This window comes from Triticum urartu, chromosome 6A (genome assembly GCF_056163025.1).
Source record: "Triticum urartu cultivar PI428250 chromosome 6A, HENAU_Tu73, whole genome shotgun sequence".
NCBI classification, from domain to species: domain Eukaryota; kingdom Viridiplantae; phylum Streptophyta; class Magnoliopsida; order Poales; family Poaceae; genus Triticum; species Triticum urartu.
In genome coordinates, this window is record NC_141878.1 from 326,933,698 (window position 1) to 326,945,580 (window position 11,883).

Sequence of the window (11,883 nt, forward strand, 5' to 3'; positions counted from 1 at the left end):
CGGCATTAAACCCAGACCGGTGCCCTCCCTACGGGAGTCAGATAAGCACTGGGTTGAGGAACTCGATTCCGTGCTCTAGGGGTGCTACCTCTTGAGCTTGCGTTGCTTTTTCCCTTGAAGAGGAAAGGGTGATGCAGCAAAGTAGCATAAGTATTTCCCTCAGTTTTGAGAACAAAGGTATCAATCCAGTAGGAGACTATGCAACAAGCCACCGAATACCTGCACAAACAAACACCAACTTGCAACCAACGACAAAGGGGTTGTCAATCCCTTCACGGTTATTCACAAAGTGAGATCTGATAGAGATGGATAAAGGGTAAAGTAACATTTTTGGTATTTTTGGTTTATGGAACGGAAAGTAAAAGATTGCAAAGGAAAGTAAACTAGAATTGTAGATCGGAAACTTATACGATGGAAAATAGACCCGGGGGCCATAGGTTTCACTAGTGGCTTCTCTCAAGATAGAAATTATTACGGTGGGTGAACAAATTACAACCGAGCAATTGATAGAAAAGCGCAAAGTTATGACGATATCTAAGTCAATGATCATGAATATAGGCATCACGTCCATGTCAAGTAGATCGAAACGATTCTGCATCTACTACTATTACTCCACACATCGACCAACTCCTGCCTACATCTAGAGTATTAAGTTCATAAGAACAAAGTAACGCATTAAGCAAGATGACATGATGTAGCGGGATTAACTCAAGCAATATGATGAAAACCCCATCTTGTTATCCTCGATGGCAACAATACAATACGTGGGTTGCTGTCCCTACTGTCACTGGGAAAGGACACCGCAATATTGAACCCAAAGCTAAGCACTTCTCCCATTGCAAGAAAAACCAATCTAGTTGACCAAACCAAATTGATAGTTCGAAGAGACTTGCAAAGATATCAAATCATGCATATAAGAATTCAGAGGAGATTCAAATAATATTCATAGATAAGCTGATCATAAATCCACAATTCATCGGATCTCGGCAAACACACCGCAAAAGAGTATTAGACCAAATAGATCTCCAAGAACATTGAGGAGAAATTTGCATTGAGAATCAAAGAGAGAGAAGAAGCCATCTAGCTACTAGTTATGGACCCGTAGGTCTGAAATAAACTACTCACGCTTCATCGGAGAGGCAATGGTGTTGATGTAGAAGCCCTCCGGGATCGATTCCCCCTCCGGCAAGATGCTGGAAAAGGCCCCAAGATGGGATCTCACGGGTACAGAAGGTCGCGGTGGTGGAAAAGTGGTTTCGTGGCTCCCCTGGATGTTTTTGGGTATAAGAGTATATATAGGTGAAAGAATTAGGTCAGGGGAGCTACGAGGGGCCCACAACGTCGGGGGGCGCGCCCTCCACCCTTGTGTCCGCCTCGAGGCTCCTCTGACTTGTACTCCAAATCTCCTGGGTGTCTTTTGGTCCAAGAAAAATCATGGCAAATGTTTTATTCCATTTGGACTCTGTTTGGTATTCCTTTTCTGCAAAACTCTAAAACAAGGAAAAAACAGAAACTAGCACTGGGCTCTAGGTTAATAGGTTAGTCCCAAAAATCATATAAAATAGCAAATTAATGCATATAAAACATCCAAAATATATAATATAATATCACGGAACAATCAAAAATTATAGATACGTTGGAGACGTATCAAGCATCCCCAAGCTTAATTCCTGCTCGTCCTCGAGTAGGTAAATGATAAAAACAGAATTTTTGATGTGGAATGATACCTAACATATTTATCCATGTAATTCTCTTTATTGTGGCATGAATGTTCAGATCTGTAAGATTCAAAACAAAAGTTTAATATTGGCATAAAAACAATAATACTTCAAGCATACTAACAAAATAATTATGTCTTCTCAAAATAACATGGCCAAAGAAAGCTAATCCCTACAAAATCATATAGTCTGGCTCTGCTCCATCTTCATCACACAAAATATTCAAATCATGCACAACCCCGATGACAAACCAAGCAATTGTTTCATATTTTGACGTTCTCAGACCTTTTCAACTTTCCCGCAATACATGAGCATGAGCCATGGACATAGCACTATATGTGGAATAGATGGTGGTTATGGAGAAGACAAAAAAGGAGATAGTCTCACATCAACTAGGCGTATCAATGGGCTATGGAGATGCCCATTAATAGATATCAATGTGAGTGAGTAGGGATTGCCATGCAATGGATGCACTAGATCTATAAGTTTATGAAAGCCCAAAAAGAAAACTAAGTGGGTGTGCATCCAACTTGCTTGCTCATGAAGACCTAGGGCGTTTGAGGAAGCCCATCGTTGGAATATACAAGCCAAGTTCTATAATGAAAAATTCCCACTAGCATATGAAAGTGATATCATAGGAGTCTCTCTATCATGAAGATCATGGTGCTACTTTGAAGCACAAGTGTGGCAAAAAGGATAGTAACATTGTCCCTTCTCTCTTTTTTCTCTCATTTTTTGGGCCTTCTCTTTTTTGGCTTTTCTCTTTTTTTATTTCCTCACATGGGACAATGCTCTAATAATGAAAATCATCACACTTCTATTTACTTACAACTCGATACTAGAACAAAAATATGACTCTATATGAATGCCTCCGGCGGTGTACCGGGATGTGCAATGAATCAAGAGTGACATGTATAAACAAATTATGAACGGTGGCTTTGCCACAAATATGATGTCAACTACATGATCATGCAAAGCAATATGAAAATGATGATGTGTGTCATAATAAACGGAACGGTGGAAAGTTGCATGGCAATATATCTTGGAATGGATATGGAAATGCCATAATAGGTAGGTATGGTGGCTGTTTGAGGAAGCATATGTGGTGGGTTTATGGTACGCGAAAGTTGCACGGTACTAGAGAGGCTAGCAATGGTGGAAAGGTGAGAGTGCGTATAATCCATGGACAAAACATTAGTCATAAAGAACTCACATACTTATTGCAAAAATCTATTAGTCATCGACACAAAGTACTACACGCATGCTCCTAGGGGGATAGATTGGTAGGAAAAGACTATCGCTCGTCCCCGACCGCCACTCATAAGGAAGACAATCAATAAATATATCATGCTCCGACTTCATCACATAACAGTTCACCATACATGCATGCTACGAGACTCACAAACTTTAACACAAGTATTTCTCAAATTCACAACTACTTACTAGCATGACTCTAATATTTCCATCTTCATATCTCAAAACAATCATAAGGAATCAAACTTCTCATAGTATTCAATGCACTTTATATGAAAGTTTTTATTATATCCCTCTTGGATGCCTATCATATTAGGACTAATTTTATAACCAAAGCAAATTACCTTGATGTTCTAAAGACTCTCAAAATAATATAAGTGAAGTACGAGAGTTCATCAATTTATATAAAATAAAAACCACCGCCGTGCTCTAAAAATATATAAGTGAAGCACTAGAGCAAATTTGCCTAGCTCACAAGATATAAGTGAAGCACATAGAGTATTCTAATAAATCACGATTCATGCGTGTATCTCCCAAAAGGTGTGTACAGAAAGGATGATTTTGGCAAACTAAAAAACAAAGACTCAAATCATACAAGACGCTCCAAGCAAAACACATATCATGTGGTAAATAAAAATATAGCCTCAAGTAAAGTTACCGATAGAGAAAGACGAAAGAGAGGATGTCTTCCCGGGGCATCCCCAAGCTTAGGCTTTTTGACGTCCTTGAATATTACCTTGGGGTGAATTGGGCATCCCCAAGCTTAGGCTCTTGCCACTCCTTATTCCATAGTCCATCAAATCCTTACCCAAAACTTGAAAACTTCACAAAACAAAACTCCAACAGAAAATCTCGTAAGCTCCGTTAGTATAAGAAAACAAATCACCACTTTTGGTACTGTTGAAAACTCATTATTTATTTATATTGGTGTAATATCTACTATATTCCAACTTTTCCATGGTTCATACCCCCGGTACTAGCCATAGATGCATCAAAATAAGCAAACAACACGCGAAAAACAGAATCTGTCAAAAACAAAATAGTCTGCAGCAATCTGGAGATTTCGAATAATTATGTAACTCCAAACATTCTGAGAAATTAGGAAGTCCTAGATAATTTTTTTATTAATCCTCTGCAAAAATAATCACTATTTTATCGCACTTTTGTTAAAAATTAAAACTAATCTCCTGGGCACAAAAGTTTCTGGTTTTCAGTAGGATCAAATCAATCATTACCGTAAGCTATCCTAAAGGTCTTACTTGGCACAAACACTAATTAAAACACAAAACCACATCTAACCAGGGGCTAGATGATTTATTCAAAGGAAAACAGGACCTAAAAAGTAAGAACAAAAATAAAATTGGGTTGCCTCCCAATAAGCGCTATTGTTTAACGCCCCTAGCTAGGCATAAAAACACGAATAGATCTAAGTATTCTCCTCTTCGGTATTCAATTCTTTTCTCATCAAGTCTTCCAAAACTCGTCTAAGTAATTCTATTCTTTCTTTTATCTCCCTCCTAGTAGATGAACTTAGATCGTGAAAAGGACTTTGATTGGTAATTTTAACATTCATAAACCCGTAATCGGGATCATCCCCGTAAATATCATCATATTAAATACTTAGCTCATTTCTAATGGGTTCCTTCATCATTTTATTCAACCAATCCCTATTAAATCCTACATAAATTCCTCTGGTTATCCAATCAAAATTTTCAAAAGGTTCAAGATACAAAGCTTGAGAGATCTCAGAATGGGGAACCCTTTTCCTAAGATTTTCAATATAAGATTGATAATCCCTAGATTCCAAACTACGCATAGTTTTTTATCTTGCAGGATGTCTATGATTGCAGGGTGTTCAACATAAAATATCCCTAGCTTCTTGGATAATAAAATCAAATCATGCATAAGAATAATAGTGGCAATCTTTTTAGCTATAGGGTGATTGATTTTAGGGAGTTCATAAAACACTGTTTGCAAAGCAGGATGAAGATGCACAAATTTTCTTTCTAATTTATCAACAAGCATCACAATAGCATCAGCATAACAATTTGTCTCAAGAAGAATAGTTCTTTTATTAATAGGTAAGGATTCGGTACAGTCGAAGAATTCTTGAATAATACTTTTCCCTATAATATTACCGTCTACTATATGAAATATTTTAGTTTTGTAATTCGGAGGCTTTTCAGCTCCGGGATCCAAAGAGCAAGTTTCAAGATTCTCTTCAAGATTTTCAGTGATAACATCCCCATTTTCAGACATGGTGGCAACAAACGAGCAAATGGAAAAGACGAACGAAAGAGGGGCGAAGAAAAGGTGAATCTTTTCGAAAATCGTTTTAGAAGTGGGGAAGAGGAAAATGAGAGGTGAATGGCAAATAATGTAATGTGAGAGATGAGAGTTTATGATGGGTACTTGGTATGTATTGGCTTGGTGTAGATGTCCCCGGCAATGGCGCCATAAATCCTTCTTGCTACCTCTTGAGCTTGCATTGGTTTTTCCCTTGAAGAGGAAAGAGTGATGCAGCAAAGTAGCGTAAGTATTTCCCTCGGTTTTGAGAACCAAGGTATCAATCCAGTAGGAGACTACGTAACAAGCCACTGAATACCTGCACAAACAAACACCAACTTGCAACCAACGACAAAGGGGTTTTCAATCCCTTCATGGTTATTCGCAAAGTGAGATCTTATAGAGATGGATAAACGGTAAAGTAATATTTTTGGTATTTTTGGTTTATGGAACGGAAAGTAAAAGTTTGCAAAGGAAAGTAAACTAGAATTCTAGATCGGAAACTTATATGATGGAAAATAGACCCGAGGGGCCATAGGTTTCACTAGTGGCTTCTCTCAAGATAGAAATTATTACGGTGGGTGAACAAATTATTGCCGAGCAATTGATAGAAAAGCACAAAGTTATGACGATATCTAAGGTAATGATCATGAATATAGGCATCACATCTGTGTCAAGTAGATCGAAACGATTCTGCATCTACTACTATTACTCCACACATCGACCGACTCCTGCCTACATCTAGAGTATTAAGTTCATAAGAATAGAGTAACAAATTAAGCAAGATGACATGATGTAGCGGGATTAACTCAAGCAATATGATGAAACCCCCATCTTGTTATCCTCAATGGCAACAATACAATACATGCCTTGCTGCCCCTACTGTCACTGGGAAAGGACACCGCAAGATTGAACCCAAAGCCAAGCACTTCTCCCATTGCAAGAAAAAACCAATCTAGTTGGCCAAACCAAATCGATAGTTCGAAGAGACTTGCAAAGATATCAAATCATGCATATAAGAATTCAGAGGAGATTCAAATAATATTCATAGATAAGCTGATCATAAATCCACAATTCATCCGATCTCGGCAAACACACCGCAAAAGAGTATTACATCGAATAGATCTCTAAGAACATCGAGGAGAACTTTGTATTGAGAATCAAAGAGAGAGAAGAAGACATCTAGCTACTAGCTATGGACCCGTAGGTATGAAATAAACTACTCACGCTTCATCGAAGAGGCAATGGTGTTGATGTAGAAGCCCTCCGTGATCGATCCCCCCTCCGGTAGGATGCCGGGAAAGGCCCCAAGATGGGATCTCATGGGTACAGAAGGTTGCGGCGGTGGAAAAGTGGTTTCGTGGCTCCCCTGGATGTTTTTGGGGTATAAGAGTATATATAGGCAAAAGAATTAGGTCAGGGGAGCTACGAGGGGGCCACAAGGTCGGGGGCGCGCCCTCCACCCTTGTGGCCGCCTCGAGGCTCCTCTGACTTGTACTCCAAGTCTGCTGGGTGTCTTCTGGTCCAAGAAAAATAATGGCGAAAGTTTTATTCCGTTTGGTATTCCTTTTCTGCGAAACTCTAAAACAAGGAAATAACAAAAACTGGCACTGGGCTCTAGGTTAATAGGTTAGTCCCAAATATCATATAAAATAGCATACTAATGCATATAAAACATCCAAAACAGATAGTATAATATCATGGAACAATAAAAAATTATAGATACGTTGGAGACGTATCCGGGGGCTGCGAACTACACCTAACCAAACAACTGGATACACACCTTTCTTCATGGTGTACGACGCAGGAGCTGTCCTGCCCTGCGACATTATTCATGACTCACCTCGAGTGCGCATGTACGAAGAGCGAGAAGTCGAGCTTGATCGGCAGGATGACCTAGACGGCCTCGAAGAGGAGTGAGATATTGCGCAAGCCCACTCCGCATTTTATCAACAACAGGCCAGGCGATACCAAAGAAGAGAAGTGCGGGCCAAGACATAATATTGGCGACCTCATATTGCATCTCCCGGAGAAGAAGAAGGATAAGCTCAAACCAAGATGGAAGGGCCCCTTCATCATAAATGAAGTTCTCACAGGAGGAGACTATCGCCTTCGTAATGTATCAGATAATCGCCTTGAGCTGAATCCATGGAACGCTGCTCGGCTCCGACGATTCTACGGATAGTTCGATAGCACCTTTTTTTACTAGGTTCCTTTTTCTCCTCTCCTTTTTTTTATTTTTTCCTTTTTATATCCCAGGGTATGTTCGGATATACCGAATTGTTAGGGGTACACATCTTTAAATGCATACACCCCACTATAACTGGGGGCTTCTTTGATGAAGCTTATTACTAAAAGCTTGTTGCTTACATTGTTTACGTCATTTGTTCTATACATCTTTTGCCATTATATGCACCTCTATGGCTTAAGTTTTTGCCAAGCTAGGTTGCCTCGCTCCTGTGTTTATACCCTACGTTCCTGATCGTTCGGCTAGGGTGTAAAGGGAGCACCTCTGTGATTGTTACAACCGGGTAATCCGGATCTGTACCTCAGATGGGTGAAGCCGAAAGCTAGCGTTCTTAAGGGAATAATTGGTCGGCAAGCAACAACGAATTATTTACGTTTATGTAATTCTTCTAACAAATAAGGGATAGGTTGCTCGTAATTCTATCTTTTGGATCAAAGCCTAGGCATGCATAATTAAGCACGCTGACCCAAGGAAAGGAACCCTTAACGGAACTATTTTCCCTGGAAGACATTTCTTACATTAAATATTAATATAACATAACTCCCCGAACAATTTTTGTGATTGCCTGGTTTCGAACATAGGGAGTTTTTATTACATTCAAATATGGTATCCGGAAACACTCCAACTTTTTGGTTCGGAGGTTGAAGCCGAAGGCCCGCGATGACAAATTTTGACAAGTTCGGTTGGAGATAAGTTATATTATAATGTACATTGATACATCGAATCGAACGCATACTCTTTATCTATGCCATCTATAAGGTTGTTTAAACTATAGTCTTCTTGCGAATATTTCGCAGCTATCATCACTTGGTCATATACCAAGTTCATGGGAATCTCTTTCCCATCCGGTCCCCGAGGTCCAACCCGGGCCATACAATTCGGATCGAGCCCGGTGTAGCGTGTTTTCACCATCGCCCATGCCTCTCGTGCACCTTCCCCGCATGCTGACACCTTCCATAGCTCAAAACAGCGCCGGGCAACTTCATGTCGGGCACCTTCCCCGCATGCTAATCGCTTCAAGTCTCGGCACCGGGCAGGTAATAGTTTGTGTAATTTTAATATATATTAAATTTACACAAACTATTACCTGCATGTCTTTCAAAAACAGGTGAGGAACTCCAGCAAGTCCGTCCCGGGCGGCTCGAATATATGCGTCCACAGTGCTGAGGGCGGTAAATTCCTGCTTAGTAAAAACTAGAGCACACATGGTCTCTTTTAGTCGTCGATGATTCATCATGCTCTCCACTTCAAAATTTGTGATGGATACGTCTTCTGAATCCTCATGAGGTGGATGATTCGGTGCTGCATATGTATTGGCTCTCGTCTTGGTTGATGAGCCCGATGCCGGATTAGCTGATTGGCTAACTGGGGCTTTGGACATGGTTTGCCGTGTGCTCCTCCTGAAATAAGATGGGAGGAGAAATATGACAATCTGATCTTATGCCTAGGCACATGTTAAAAGTTATACCTCTTTGATGAAGGAGGGGGCTCAACGGCACTCCCGGTTTCCTTTCGTTTTGAAGGCTCATCCTGCGTAGATGCTACCTTCCTGGAGGCCGCCCTCGATGGAGTGCGGCTCGCTGAGCATCGATCCTGTGAAGCACGATTCAGTGTGATGGATGAGACGCAAGTGGGTGGCTCCTTTTTTGAGGATGATTTCCGAGTACTTACCTTGGACAAAGGGAAATGCCGGGGTAGTCAGCAATGATAGCCACTTCTGAGCCGTCAAGGCCCGCTTGATAAAAAAACTCCATCATCAAACTCTATGAATATATCCGGATCCTCGTGGAAGCCGGGGTCTTCGTTGCGAGCATAGTCCTCTGGCTGTGGGGAGGGGCAGTGAACATTTTCGACTACCTTCCTCCATGTATGTTTTGAGACGACCAGAGAAATTTGATTTGCATGCCTCGATAATGAGGTAGGACAATGCTGATAATCAAAAAACTCACCCATTCAATGGGGTTATACATGGAGAAACCTTCCCAACAATTTAAATTGGTGAATTCTTATTTCTCCCCCTTATAAAGATCTCCCAGAATGGCGGCCAGAGTGGCTGGGGTATCCGGGCCCTCGCACTTATAATGAGACACGTCGTCCATTCTGTTGTAACACCATAAAGGGTTCACTCTAGACTGAAGGGGCTGGATGCATCACTTTATCACGATGGCCATAACTTCGATTATCGAGAGTTCGGAATGAGAAAGTACCCTGACCTTGCTAACTAACCTCTTTACTTCCGCATTGTCTTCTTACTTGGGGCTCCGAGGGCGCCAATTGAAGCGTTTCTTCAAAGGAGCAATGGAGAATTCGGGAAGTCCACATCGAACTAGGTCCGGAATGGGAACGTCTTCAATATAAAACCATTCCGAAGTCCATTCTTCGGATCCCTTCTTGGGAGTTCCAACGAGGTAATCTGATCCGGCCATGCGCCATACATCGGTGCCGCCCACTTCAAATATAGACCCCCCTTGATGATGAGGGATGAGGCAAAATAACTTTCTCCACAGTTCAAAATGAGCCTCGCAGCCTAAAAACAGTTCACAGAGAGCGACAAAACCTGAAATGTGCAGGATGGAACCTGGTGTGAGGTTGTGCAGCTGGATCCCGTAGAATTCCAATAGACCTCTGAGGAAGGGGTGGATCGGGAATCCTAAGCCCCTCAGAAGAAATGAGACGAAGCACACCCTCTCCTCCTTGTTGGGTTGGGGAAATTCTCTGCTAGCACATCATTGCCAATCGAGGCCAAACTCGCCCGCACGGAGACTAGATCTGCGGGAGGGAGATATCCCTGCGTCTGAAGTCGATTCAGCTGGAGGTGAGACACTGAGCAGCTTCACCAATCACCCGCTTGAGGGCCATGAGGTCGCGAGGAAGAGCCAGGAGCACTCGCCATGTTTTGAAGTTTTTCGTGGTTTGCTCTGATGCTCTTTGCGCAATATGGGATGGCATGGGGAAATCTAACCTCCTTATATAGATGTTGCCTTTGTGTGGTAAGGGGTTTATTTGTAGAAATTATGGACCGTTCACATTCACCCGACGCGTGGAAATCAAGGCGATGATAGGAAGGAATCGTAAAGGCAGAACATGGAGGTCAAAACCGGACTATCGTCAATCCGGAGTATGATGAAGAACCCACCTTGCAATGCCGAAGACATAAGCCGGATACTACATCGTCGTTGAAAGCAAGTTTGGGGGCTACTGAGGGAGTCCTGGATTAAGGGGTCCTCAGGTATCCGGTCTATTCGATATGGGCCGGACTGATAGGTCGTGAAGGCGAAGTAGAATACCACCTCCCGTGTTCGGGTAGGACTCCTATGTGCATAGAACGGCAAGTTTGGTGTCTGGGTGTAATGTTTCCTTCCTTTGTAAGCCGACTCTGTAGGACCCCAGGCCCCTCTGGTGTGTATATAAACCAGAGGGTTTAGTCCGTAGCGACTATCAGAATAATCATAGGCTAGACAGCTAGGGTTTGGCCATTACGATCTTGAGGTAGATCAACTCGTGTAACCCCTATACTCATCGAATATAATAAAGCAGGACATAGGGTTTTACCTCCTTTAAGAGGGCCCAAACCTAGGTAAACATCATGTCCCCATTGTCCCTTGTTACCGTTGATCCTTAGACTCGCAGCTTGGGCCCCCCTACCCGAGATCTGCCGGTTTTGACACCGACAGCCGCGACAGTGATGTTATTTTTCTTGGTTGGGATTTGTTACAATATTTCTCTCTTAATTAAAGGAATAGCAAGCCATTTTCCTTATTTCAAAGAAAATATGACAGTCACAACCGAGTTGGAAAGGGCAACAACATCTAACTCCAGCTTACAAACTATACAAAAGCACGAGGGTTAATTGTTCATTAGGTTTTTTAGACAAAACCCAGATTGAAAAGGGAAATAACATCTAACTCCAGCACTATTTTTGGCAGTCACAATCAAATGGACTAGTCAGGTCCATAAAATGAACATCCTGGGTCGTAAAATTTACCAGATAATGACCTCAAGATGTTGTAAATAGAAGCCCGGCACATTCAGAAGCCCTTTTGTCCACCTAAAACTCCTTTTTTGCTCTTCGACATACCCATCCATCAAAACCATGCTGCTGAGACACTTAAGCCTGATGGACAATAGTAACCTCGCATTCAGCAGGAAGAATGTGACAAATCTTGTGCTTGCATGGTTGGCTACATATCGTTCGAGCATTATTGTCTTCAATCGAATGTCATGAGAACTAAGAAAATCCTTGTGCTTACGGTAACCTTATTGGTTATACCTTTCTTACCCTGTCATGTTGCCTAAATAGACATGAAGACTGAAAATAGTTAAGGTCTAAAAAAGAGTGTCCAAAGAGCAACAACTGAACGGTTAATTCTAGTACAA